Source organism: Pinus tabuliformis, chromosome 5_2, assembly GCF_031772625.1.
Source record: "Pinus tabuliformis cultivar Carrire ecotype Pingquan chromosome 5_2, CPIR1, whole genome shotgun sequence".
In the NCBI taxonomy this organism is placed as follows: domain Eukaryota; kingdom Viridiplantae; phylum Streptophyta; class Pinopsida; order Pinales; family Pinaceae; genus Pinus; species Pinus tabuliformis.
Window position 1 is genome coordinate 326,680,405 of NC_142306.1, and position 14,489 is coordinate 326,694,893.

A 14,489-nucleotide genomic window follows, 5' to 3' on the forward strand; every position below is an offset into this window, starting at 1 on the left:
CATACACACACACATTTATATATATTGTTATGCAACCAACTCACAAAATAGAAGAAAAGATAGATCAACGACTTCAAAATTAGCCTCTTCGAGGGGGAAACCTCCTTTACATTACACAAATGAACAATTCTTGGATGACAAATGACAAGACCTCCTTTCTATATATAGGAGCCTAAGGGGTCACAATATAGTCAAAGCCGACATAATAATAATAATGTAATGGCACAACAATAACAATAGTGGGCTTCTATGGGGCACAATAGTAACATTATGGGGACAACATGTGCACAACAATAACAATAAGGGGATACAATGACAATAATAATAAGGGAATACACTAGTATTATAGGGACCTAACATGCCCCTCTCCTTCAGAAAAATGTTTTCCTCAACGCTTTAGTAGTTCTGAATGCTTCTGTATAAAATTCTCATTGTCCCATGTGGAATCTTCATTGGGTAAGTTCTTCCACTTGATGAGATACTTTGAAATTGATCAATTTCGTAGTTGTCGAGTTCTTGTTTCTGTGACTGCTTCAGGTTCCAATATGATTTTTCCTTCCTTGTCAAGTTCTAGAAATATTGTTTAAATTGGGAGTTTGTCACCTATAACCTTCTTTAAGCATGAAACATGGAAAACTGGGTGCACTCGGGAAGCTATAGGAAGCTCCAATTTGTATGCCACAATACCAATATTTTGCAACACCTTGTACGAACCATAATACTTTGGTGATAATTTATTATCCTTCTTAGCTTGCTTGAGAGACATTTGTTTGTATGGTTGTAGCCGTAGAAATGCCCAGTCACCTACATCAAAACTTCTTTTGCTATAATGTTGATCTGCCTGTTGTTTCATTCTATTCTGTGCCAAAGTGAGGTTATCCCTTAAGAGTTGGAGAACTTGTTGTTGATGCTTGATGTGATATTCCACTGCTTGAACCTTAGAATTTTCTCTTAAATATGATGTGATGGACGGTGGATGATATTCATAAAGTGCCATAAATGGGGTCATTTTTGCTGCAGTATGGAAGGAAGTGTTATACCACCATTTAGCCATAGGCAACCATTTGACCCATTGTGTCTGTTTATCATATACAAAGTAACGAAGATATCCTTCTAAACATTTGTTCACTATCTCAGTTTTCCCATCAGATTGAGGATGATAAGATGAGCTATGAGCTAACTGAGTACCCAGACAAGAAAATAATTCTATCCAAAAATTCCAAGTGAAAATGGGATCTTTGTCGCTTATAATATCTTTGGGTTTCCATGTAGCTTTTGAATTTTTTCCATAAATGCAATAGCAATTGTACTAGCTTTAAAGGGGAGATATAATGCACAAAAGTGTTCATACTTGGTAATTCTATCAACTACCACCATGATGCCACTCATTCCTTCGAACTTGGGTAAACCTGTGATAAAATCCATTCAAACCTCCTCCCAACATTGAATTGGAATGGATAAAGGTTGTAATAGACCGGGTCTTAATTATTTTGACTTTATTTTGTTGGCAAACCAAACATTCCACCACAAACTTTTGAATATCGGATTTAAGGCCATCCCAAAAAAATTCCTTCTTAACCCTGTGGTAATTTTTTAAAAATCCTGAATGCCCTCCTGATCTGTTATTGAATGTTAGTTTTACTGTGCTAATTTCAATTACAGATTTATAAACATGTGCTTGTTCATTGCTTCCTGTGCATAGATTTTCTTAGGTTGTTTGGTGATTGAAACAGGTAAATTTCATCAATGTTAATGTGACAAACATGAACAAAATAGCTTCAAAAACAAGTACTAAACAACATACATTCAAATTACAACAAACCATCAACAAGAGCATTTAACACAACGTTTTGATGAAGGAGTTCACCCCTCTTGGGCTACATATCCTTGGTCCAGCTTCCATGGCTTGGGCCTCTATATTAGCTGAATATGGAAAAAATGTTGTTTACAAAGCTCTACTATTCCTCATACCTACATCAATGTGTTCAGAATGTCGAAAATAGCTAGGGACACCTTTTCTTGAGCTCAGGTTGGTCAAAAATTGCTTCATTTATGATTCTGATAGTTTTTCCCTTGAAAAGCCCCTCCAAATCTAGAAAACTCTAGTTAGGGCCGCTAAATTTGGGGTTGGCACCAAAATTGTTGGAATCCGCTAAAATTCCTCCATTTTAAACTCCAGATTAATTAAATATAAGTCGAGTTTAACTGGAGTTATTAGCGCTAATCACGCAGATTAGGCTAACTGTTTCCTGAAATTGCTGGTGGTCGCTATGTGTGTTCACATGTTTTGCTTAATCATCGACGTTAAGATTTATGGAGCCGGTGGCTTAAACTGTTTGGTGTAACCGTGGCTTGTTCACATGTTTAACCATCACGTTAAAGTTTGTGGAGTCGTCGGATGAGACAACTGTTTGGTGTGATGGTGGGTGTGTTCACATATGCACTGACTGTTGTGGTAACTCTTTGGAGTAACAATTTATGGAGTCGCCTTCCAAACCGTTTGCGGTAACAACGAGTGTGTTCACATGGGGAGGGTTGGTCTGCAGGCTGACCCTCCCCTAACTGCAACCTTGAACTCGTTAAAATTCGGATATGTATTGTGCTCCATAACGGTTAGGTGACAAGCATAGCAGAGTTGGTATGCGCTGTGGACTGTGTGTCGAAGGTCGCGGGGTCGAACCCCAATGCCTCCATAATATTTTTGTTGAATAGTATCGAGCCCGAGGCCGTTGAGAGGTGCCACGTGGTGGCTTTTGGGCTTGCCATGTGGCATTCTTTCATTGTTCCAAAAACTAACCAATAGAACCGTGCCAATGCACCAATATGAAACCCAATCACACTGTGACAATTATCGAGACATGACTGAATGTTGACCAAGCTGACCCTGCCTAGTCACTTGCCACATCAATAGTACGAATTGCTGACTGTGGAGTGACTGGGATTTTTTTTCGCAAATTTCGCATGTTTGGCAAAGTGAATAGAACTCAATAACTTCCTCATATGAACTTAGTTTTCAATGAAATGAGTTGCGTTAGGATCGTTTTTTCGAGATGGACGCGGTTGTTCAGGTTTCAAGCCATTATGAGAACTTTTATTTTTGATCTAAATATTGAGCGTTTGATCATTCCTCCCCACTAGAAGCCTTTTGGACCCTAAAAGATACTATCAATTGTTCAACAGGTGAGGGTACAACTCCCTCACCTTCTCGATCTGTAACCATTTGGCTTTAGAAGGATTTTGTCCCACTCTAAGGTATTTAACATCCCCTCTTTTCAAAGTCTTGGTTCTTTTGTCAAGTATGAGATCGTGCTGAAGTTCATCAAGATATTCTGGCGAGAAATCATCTATTGATGGCAAAAGAACATGCTCTCCTTGATCATCAATCAAAGGAGGCTCAAACAATCTCAAATTCTCAACATTAACAACAGAGTATATTTGCATATAAGGAGGCAAATCAAGCTTAAATGCATTGTTACCAATATTTTCCATAATTTTAAAAGGATCATAACGGATTGGTTTAAGATTTTTACCTTCCCCTTGAAGTCTCTCTTTACTAATATATAACCAAACTTCGTCTCCAACTTGAAATTTGTGATCAACCCGATGTTTTTCAACCCTTGCCTTGTAGCTGCTTTGACTTTTCTCAAGCTATTCCTACATTGTATGATGTATCAACTGAATTTTCTCTATGAACTTATTTGCCTTATTGATGTCACTGTGACCATAGATGGAGACATCTTTCTCAAAGTTGAAGTCTAATGGAGATCTTGGTAAGTACCCATAACATGCCTCAATTGGCGATGTGTTTGTGGAAGAATGATTTGCCCTATTGTATGCATGTTGTATGTAATGCAACTATTCATCCCACAACTTGGGATGTTTGCTGCAATATCCTCTAAGAATATGAATGACTGTTCTATTGACCACCTCGGTTTGTCCATCTGTTTGCAGATGAAAGGTTTTACTCTTCTTCAACTTTGTGTCCATCATGTCCCACAAATTTGACCAATAATTCCCAACAAATCAAGAATCTCAATCACTTACAATAGAAGTAGGAAGACCAAAATGAACCCAAATGTTTTGGAAGAAAATATGAGCTATTTTTTCAGCTGTAATTTGATTTTTACATGGTGTTAATATGCACATTTTGCTGAACCTGTCTACAACTACATACAAGTAATCATGACCTTTTCTTGACAATGGAAGACCTCCTACAAAATCCATTGAGATACTCTCCCATGGACATGAAGGTACCGGAAGTGGAGTGTACAATCCAAGTTTCCTATTGTTAGGCTTACTTGTTGCACACAAATAACATCCTCTTATGAAATGAGAAACATTTTCAAACATGCGTGGCCAATAACAATACCTTTGGAGATTTGATATTGTCTTGCCTACACCAAAGTTTCCAACAATCAATGAAGTGTGCGCCTCCCTTATGATACTGTTTCTTTCTCCCAGTGGAATACACAACTTGCCCAAATGACACAACAAATTATTATGTATATGATAATCCAACTCTTCAATTTGGTTTCCTTGACTAAAGCTTGCATACACATCTTGAAAGTCACTATCATTTGCATATTGTTCGATGTAAATTTCATGCAAAATAGAATTATGCTTGAGCATAATAGATGAATTTACAATAGGCCTTAAAATCATATCAGCTACCTTATTGTAGATTCCATTTTTGTACCTGATAACCAAATGAAATTGTTGTAGAAAACCCATCAATCTGAAATGTCATGACTACTGCAACTTTGATTGTGACTGTAAGTAATACAATGGTTGATGGTCAGTATGGATAATGGTCTCTTTTCCCATCAAGTAGTGTTTCCATTTCTTAACAATTTGTACCAATGTGTAAAGTTCTTTGTCATAAGTGGGATAGTTAGTTACAACTCCATTAAAAATTTCAGAATGAAAGGAAATGGGCTTACCATGCTGCATAAGAACTTTTCCCATGGCATAATCACTAGCATCCATTTGAATCTCAAATGACTGTCTAAGATCTGGAAGAGCCAATGTCGGTGCTGAACTGATCTTTTGCTTCAAAGCATAAAATGATTTCTGCTATACATCTCCCCAATGGAAGACTTTCTTGACACTTGTCAATACATGTAATGGAGTTGCAATGGAAGAACAATTAGCAATAAAATTTCTCCAATATTGTTCTGCCCCTAAAAAGCTTCTTACCTCTATAATTGTATTGGGCTTGGGCCAATTCAAAATGACCTCAACCTTAGAGGGGTCTATATTCACCTCACCTCCTCCAACAATGTGTCCCAAATACACTAAATAAGTCTTACCAAATTCACACTTTGACATCTTTAAGAACAACTGTTCTTTTCTCAAGACATCAAGTACTTTGTTTACATGCATGACATGTTCATCTCTGGATTTACATAATATGAGTATATCATCTAAGCACACAATGACAAAGTTATCTAGAATGGTCTCAATACATCATTCATAACTCTCATGAAAGTAGCTAGAGCATTTGTAAGACTGAAAGGCATAAAAAGTCACTCAAACAATCCTTGTTTAGTTTTAAATGTGGTTTTCCAAATGTCCTCTTCAACTATTCTAACTTGATGATAACCACTTCGTAAATCTAACCTGGTGAAATATTTTGCATACCTCAACTGATCAAGAAAATCATCAATTCTTGGGAGTGTATAATGATTCTTTACCGTGATTTTGTTCAGTGCACAGAAATCCACACACATGCGCCAAGTCCCATCTTTCTTTGGCACCAAAACAATGGGTGAACCACATGGCGAAGTAGATGGGCGTATGATACCTTTGTTCAACAATTCTTGAATTTGCTTCTTGATTTCCATGCTCTCCATAATCGACATGTGATACATGCCAATGTTTGGAAGTGGAACATCCTTCTGTAGCTGTTGTTAGCGCTTGAATTTGGCCTCAGGCTGAAAAAGACGAAATTCAAGGCAACATCAAACCACTTAGCCTCGTAGCTAGCCCTACGGGGACAGGACAGGGCTCTCTCCGAGTTTATCTCGGCAAAAGGTTTTCAAAGGGCTGAGATGACCAATCAAGAACACTGATTTTAGGCTAGTAAACTGATAGGGAAAGTTTGATTTTAAATTTTTAGAGTTTTGTTGGAAAACTGAGCACAACAATTTTGGGTGCGGGGATGAGACACAGTTTTTGCAGAGGTATTTTTGGGGCAAGGTAGGAGATTGTCTTGATGCCTTTGAAATAAGTGAATGGATAGAAATGACTGGTGAGGAGCTAAGGAGAGCAAGAAACCATCGAGAGTTCTCCTTAAACAGATGAAAACATAGATATTAAGCAAACTTAAAGGCAGAGCATAGAAACCATGAATTCTACCTTAACACTTCATTTACTTAATTTGCAGAAGAGAAGAGTAGGAAAATGATACACATAACAAACTTACAAGTACATGAGAGAAACACACCATCAACACAAATCACCCCAGGAATCCCAAATAGTGCTGCAAAACCCTGGTCTTTCCTTTGCCAAAATTGCAGAGATACAAAGAGTAATACAATCTAAGTTTATCCCTCAAGAGTCCAACCTCTCCAACCTCTGAAAATGATTGAGAAAATACATAATATAGGAAAGCTAACCCATTCCCTTGCCTCTAGGGGTCGATCTCATCATCCTAGGAGCTGTTTCAACCAATTCTAAACAAAGCACTACAATCTAGGTAATCAAAACAACTTGCCTCTATAAGCTAGGAAACCAATTCATTCATTAGTTTTTTGCCATTTTATGAATGAATCTTCTAGAATAGGTAAAAAAGTGTCATGTCAACATGAAATTACATCAATTACATCAAGGAGGATGAAAAATCCCACCAAAAAGTCAAAACTAGTCAAATGATGCGTTTTCCTGAGCTGAAGGTGAAAAATTGAAAAATTGTCCTGATGCGTAGCGCGCCATTTCTCCACGCGTAGCGCGCCTTTCAACCTACTTTTGGGGCACTTACCGACATACAAATGAGGCACAAGTGGGCTTGTTGGAAATTTCTAGATGTCTACTCTCCAGCCCAAGTGGAATTTTTCAATTTGGTGGTCATTTTCCCCTCCAAAAATGCAATCTCCCAAGACTTCTTCCTGTGTGTCCAAAAAGTGGCAGAAGGTCGTTTTTTGCTTGTTTTTTGACCTTTTGAGGGCCCAAACCTCAATGAAATGTCTTGGAAGTGGCTGAGCAAGTGTAATTTGTCATGAAAAATCAAAAAATGCTGAGTTTTTTTGAAATGGACCTCCCCAAATTAAGGGTAGCGCGCGGCGCGCTACGCGTTGAGCCAAAACCCTGATGCGTAGCGCGCCTGAGCCCTACGCGTAGCGCGACTTTCAGATGCTTTTTAGAGGCCTTTCCGGTGTCCAAATTGGGCGCAAGATAGCTCGTTGGAAATTTATTTGAGTCTAATTTCCAACCCAACTGGAATTTTTCAATTTGGAGTTCATTTGCCCTGTCAAAAATCAAGTCTCCCAAGACTGGTCAAAATGTGCCAAATGAGGCTGCCTCAAGGCAGAGTGCTGTTGCAGTCAACTTTTGAATGCCTTCCTCAACTCCAAATTGAGCTCATGATAGCTCATTGGAAAGATATTTGTGTCTAGTTATCATTTTACTCATCAAGAAATTCATTTGGCCAACCAAGCTAGGATAAAACTTGATTTTCCAAAGGTCACTTCAGAGGTGCATTCGATTCTCCTAAGGAAACGATATTTTTGACATTTATCTAAAACCATGACACCTGTGTAAAAAGTGAAGGAGGTTTTTCTTCTTTGGCATGTTGTGAATAAAAACCTCTCTTAGTTTTTCCAAATTCATCTTTGATTGCTCTGAAACATCTTTTGAGTGAAACCTATCCCGATGTGTGAAACAAGGAATTTTGTCGAAATGAAGCGAAATGAACGAGATAAGGGGCCTCTAAATTCTTGGGGAAATTTTTGGAAGTAGGGAGGGATGTTAAGAAGCAGGGGAAAGTGGAATCTCAGAGATCGAGCGAGGGGAAGGGGTCCAAAAGGGCAAAACACATGCCCAACCTAGAAAATTGCCAAGTTGTAGCAAGAAACTAGGGTTTGTGCGAAAATGAGGAATTTGGGGGATCTCAGTGATGGGAAGCATTTGATAAGGTACATGAAGGATAGGGGAAGGTGTATGAACATCTGGATACAAGTTTTTCTAATGATTTGAACATCCAAGAGAGATTGCCTTCAAAACCCTAGGAGAGGGAAATGACCTTACCTAGGGTCAACTGAAGCATGAACAAGGTGTAAAATGACCCAACGGAACATGACATGATGAGGAAAAACCTATGAATGATGATAAACTCAGCTGAATGATGTCATGGACCGACATTTGGACAACTTTAGAAAGAGTGAAAGCAAACCCTAGATCTAATGCATAGTGACCAAATTTTGCTTGAAGACTCTTTGAAATGCCAAAATTTGACCTTGACACTCTGAGACCACTTTGTAAGAGCATATTTGATCACTGGAGGAAGGCTGGAAAGACTGACACTAACAACTGTATCTCATGCTGAATTCCCCTCTTGGGGGGTAACCCCTTTAGTTCCTGAAATAACTCGCCATGCTTGCTTACCACATCAAACAAATTATCAGATTTCAATTTGTCATCACAGCCTTCAAAAAATTCATAATCAATATAATTCTTTTTCTTGATCATGAGAAGCACAAACTTTTTACTTGCATTTACAAGTCTCTTCATCTGCCCTGCATTAACCAAAGAAATGTTCAGCTTTTTGCGATGCATTCTCACAATGTACTCCACCTTATTCTTGAGCAATAAGTATTTGTTTCATGGCAATAAAATACTGCTTTCCTGTCATACAAATAAGGACTACCCAAAATGATTCTTGAGACTACATTATCAGTATGAAGAGAGCCAATATGTTATTGTGCTTCAATTGAATCCACAAATGAAAGTTTTTAAAAGTTTCAAAACCCTATGATTTTTATTTCAATGAGTACACCCAACACATCTTTATGTATGTTGGGTATGTGTTATATTATTTCCACAACTAGCCCCACGCGCCCCCTGTCACGGGGTCTAGGGAAACGCCTCGGGATTTATTTTTATTTTTATGCAGACCCAATAATAGTTTGGCTAACCCAAAGACGGTGGGAAAACCTACCCATGGTTTTGTGAATGGGTTTTTCACATGGTTTTGGGCATGATGTGTTTCTGCCCATGGTATTTTATAGATCCGGTCAAGGGAACTATGGTTATGTTCTAATCCAAGGTTAGTGGATTTGCGTTTATGAATTCTTCAACATGTATATATATATATATATATATATACATATATGTATGTATTATAACATTGAAAGGAAAATAATGAAAAATCAATATGGTAATCTCGGTTTTGGGATCCAAGGGAAAATTTTTGTATACATTTGTTTTATGCTCTCTCCATTGTATAGTTTTTCTGTTTTAAGAATTCGTTTACAGGTAGTTTATGTACAGGGTTAAAGCCTACATTTGGTATCAAATTCGTTTTGATTTCAAGGGGATGCCTTTGCTGTTGAGGGGTTTTTCTCGGGCCTGTGGTAGACCTTGTTACAGTGGGATATATGCGGGATCGATTCTTGTGGTGAAAGAAGATGGCGAACAATGGAAAGATAGAGATAGAGAAATTCAATTGAAAAAGTTTTAAGTTTTCGAAGCTCAAGATGGAGGATTAGTTGGTGGATAAAGATCAGTGGATCGTGGTAGATCTGGGGTACTAAATAAACGACAATGTCAGCAAAATACTAGAAGTTGGATAGGAATGCAAAGAGAACAGTGTGATTTTATATCTCAGATTTAGTGTTGTTGAATGTATCAGGGGAAGCTACGACGAAGGCTTTGTGGGACAAGTTAAGGAATTTGTACCAATCTAAGTCTCTGGTGAAAAAATTGTTCATGCGAAAAAAGCTGTATAACCTTAGGATGAAGGACAGAGTCTCGGTTACAGAGCATTTGAATGCCTTTAATACTATAGTAAGCCAATTGTTATCTCCTGATATAAAATTTTTAGATGAAGATAAGTGCATCAATTTTCTATGTTCTCTACCAGTTTCATGGGATAGTCTAGTTGTTGTTATAGGTAGAAATACAACTACCTTGAAGTTTGATGAAATAGTCTCATCCTTGTTGTTAGAGGAGATGAGATGGAAAAATATGGAGAGACATAATGGAGATGCCTTGTTTGTAAGAGGATGGTATCAATACATAAACAAAAATAAGTCCTCAAGTGGGAGATCTAAATCTCCAGGAAAACCTATAAAGGTATGTTGGAAATGTGGAAAAGAAGGGCATTATAAAAATGATTTTAAATCTAAAACTCCTAAGAAAGGAAAGGGATATGATGACACTTCTTCTGTACAGGCAAAACCACCTTAGATGAAGGTAGGGATGTGTACTTGGCTTCTTCTTCAAGTACACATGTAGATCACGAGTCATGGTTGATTGACTCAAGTGCATCCTTTCACTTCACTCCCCATAGGGAGTGGTTCCGTGAGTATGAGAAATATAATGGTGATGATGTCTTCTTAGGAGATGACAGGAAGGTAAAAATCATCAGAAGAAAAAAATTCAAGTTGCAGTTGCAAGGTGGAAGAATTAGAACGCTTCTTGGTGTTCTTCATATTCGTGCATTGGCCAAAAATATGATTTTTGTAAGCAAGATGGATGATGCAGATGTAAAAATAGTGTTCGAGAAAGATACTTACAAGATGGTTTAGGGAGAACTGGTATCGATGCAGGAAGTTCGGATTGGAACTCTGTACAAGCTTCTGGGTAGAACTCTTATTGATGGGTGCAATTGTTCTATTGTTCCTGAAAGTGGAGAAAAAAATTTCGTGGTCTTTGGAGAAAATACCATGCTATGGCATCAAAGTCTTGGATATATTGGAGAGAAGGGCCTTTAGATACTGTATGGTAATGGTATGATAGAAGGTATGTCTAATTTCTCTCCATATTTTTATTTTTGTGAACATTGTGTATATGGGAAGCAAAATCAGGTGAGCTTTCCCTCGCGTACAAAGAGGGCGAAAAGGATATTAGAGCTTGTGCACAATGATGTGTTTGTACCCGTGTCAATTCCATCACTGGGTAAGTCTGTGTACTATGTCTCATTTATAGATGAATTCTCAATGAATACATGGATATATTTCATTAGGAATAAATATGAAGTCTTTGACAAGTTTATAGAATTTAAGGCTCTGGTGGAAAATCAGACATAGAAGAAGATTAAGGTGTTGAGGAAAGATAATGGTGGAGAGTTTTTCAAGAAGGAATTTGAAGAGTTTTATAAGAAGTGCGTTATAGAACAACATAAGACTACTCCATACACACCTCAAAAAAATGGTGTTGTAGAAAGAATGAACAACACGTTGATGGAAAAGGCAAGAAGCATGCTCAATGGCATTGGATTAGGGAAGGAATTTTGGGCAGAGGAAGTGCATACTACATGTTACCTGTTTAACAAATTACCTTCATCAACATTGGAGGATAAGACTCCACATGAGGTGTGGACTAGTAAGAAACCCTCTCTTTCACATCTGAGGGTATTTGGCTGCAATGCATATGTACATATTCCAAAGGAGAAAATAATCAAGTTGGATAGTAAATCTGAAAGGTGCATCTTTATTGGGTATAAGGATGGCTTGAAAGGTTATAAGCCTTGGAACCCAAAATCAAGGAAGGTTGTGTATAACCGAGATGTGGTGTTTAGAGAGGTGAAACATGTTATTAAACATGAATTCCTACCAAAGGAGCCTGAGAAGATAGAGTTTAAACTAAAGGAGGAAGAATCAGACTCTACAGCAGAACAAGAATCAGAAGAGGAAGAGCCACAGAGTCCAATTTTGAGAAGATCAATTCAGGAGAGAAGGCAGCCATAAAGGTATAGTCCATTTTATTTCTATTCAAATTTTGCTTTATCTATTACTGATGATGATCACAAAACTATAAGGGAAGAAATAGATTTATAGGATGGAAAACTCTGGAAAGAGGCCATGGTTGATGAAATGACATCTTTGGACAAAAATGAGGCTTGGGATTTGGTGGAGTTTCTAGCTAGAAGGAAACCCATTGGAAGAACATGGGTGTTTAAGAAGAAGATGAATGGATAGAGAAATACAAATCTTGATTGGTAGCAAAAGGTTATTCCCAAGTGTCGGGAATTAATTTTGGTGATATTTTTTCTCCTGTTGCCAAGTTAGCTTCTATCAGATTACTTTTATCCATTGTTGTCTCTTTTTATTTTGAGGTAGAACAAATGGATGTGAAGACAACATTTATTCATGGGGATATGGAAGACGAGATCTACATGAATCAACCTAAAGGATTTGTAGTGAAGGGTAAGAAAGAACTGGTATGCATGTTTAAAAAGTCTTTGTATGGGTTAAAACAGTCACCAAGGATGTGGTATCATAAATTTTATACATATATACGGGGACTTGGCTTCACCAGAAGCAAAGCAGAACACTATGTGTATTTTAAATTATTTGGTGACTGTGTTTTCTATTTGGTCTTGTATGTGGACGATATGTTTATGATTGGAAATAACAAAGAAACTATCTAGGATTCGAAGACCCAATTGTCCTTGAAATTTGATATGAAGGATCTTGGTACTGCAAACTATACTCTGGGAATGGAAATTAAATGAGATCAGGCAAAGGGGAAGCTATGGTTAAACCACAATATGTATGTTGAGGCAATATTGTAGAGGGTTAATGTGTAGGATAGTAAACTGATGAAGGTTCCTATTCTTGTAGGTGTAAAGTTATCTGTTGAACAATGTCCTAAGACACAAGAAGAGGAAGAGGACATGTCCGACGTTCCATATACAAGTGCATTTGGTAACCTGATGTATGAAATGGTTTGCACCAGACGAGACATTACAAATGCAATGGGAGTATTGAGTAGGTTTATATCGAAACTTGGGAAGGAGCATTGGACAACAGTGAAGCATGTTTTCAGGTATTTGTGTGGCACTAATGATTATAATTTGTGCTACCAAGGAAGACTAGGATTGGACAAAGCTTTTGACATTCGTGGCTTTGTTTATGCATATTGGGTTGGAGATATAGATCAAAGAAGATATACAAGTGGATATGTGTTTAACCTATTTGGAGGAGCAGTTAGTTGGATGAGCAAGAGGCAGTATGTAGTGGCACTTTCAACTACAAAGATTGAATACATGGCAACCACTCATGCAAGCAAGGAAGAAATTTGGTTACATAGATTAGGTTCAAGTATGGGGTTGGTACATCGAGCCATAAGGAGAGACTGCGATATCCAAAGTGTAATTTTCTTGGAAAAGAACCGTGCTTTTCATTCAAAGAAAAAGCACACTGATGTTCAATATCACTTTGTGAGGGATATGGTTGAGGACAAAAATCTATTGCTGGTGAAGGTGGACACTTTGAAGAATGTTGCAGATGCATTGACTAAGTCTATGAGCATTGAGAAGTTTTCTTGGTGTAGAGAAACAATGGGCATTGCAGGGCTAGACCAATGACTAAGCTCTCCTATGAACACTTGTGTGGAAAGAAAACAAGAAGTGGAAGAATGTTGGGTATATGTTATATTCTTTCCATGAATAGCCCCATACGTTGTATGTTGCATTGGGCACATTGGGGGAGTCATAGGGGTGGCGACAACCCCCCTGTACAGGGTCTAGGGCAGTAGCCCATTTTTTTAAATTTTTTAAATTTTTATTTTTTATGCGGACCCAATAATAGTTGGGCGGACCCAAGGATGGGGGGTGGACCCAAAGATGGTGGGAAAAACTACTCATGGTTTTTTGTATGGGTTTTTCACATGGTTTTGAGCATGATGGTTTTTTGCCCATGGTATTTTGTAGATCTGATCAAGGGAACTATGGTTATGTTCTAATCTAGGGTCAGTGGATTAGGGTTTATGAATGTTTCGACATTTATATATATGTATTGTAACATTGAAAGGAAAATAATGAAAAATCAATCTGGTAGTCTCAGTTTTGGGATTAGGGGAAAACCTTTGTGTATATTTGTTTTATGTTCTCACCATTTTATATTTTTCTATTTTAAGAATTCATTTACAGGTAATTTCTATACAGGGTTAAAACCTACAATGTAATCATAAATATAAGACAATATATATTTATTTACATTAGTATATGGAACATGCATGAAGCCACATGTTATGAAACTAGCTCACAAAAGATAGAAAAGATAGATCAACGCCTTAGAATTCAGCCTCTTCGAGGGGGAAACCTCCTTTACATTACATAAATGAACAATTCTTGGATGATTCAAATGACAAAACCTCCTTTCTATATATAGGAGTCTAAGGAGTCACAATATAACCAAGCCGACCTAACAATAATAATATAAAGCCACAAAAATAACAATAGAGGGATTCTATGGGGCACAGTAATAACAATATGGGGACAATAGGGGCAAACCAATATTAATAAGGTATACAAATACAATAGTAAT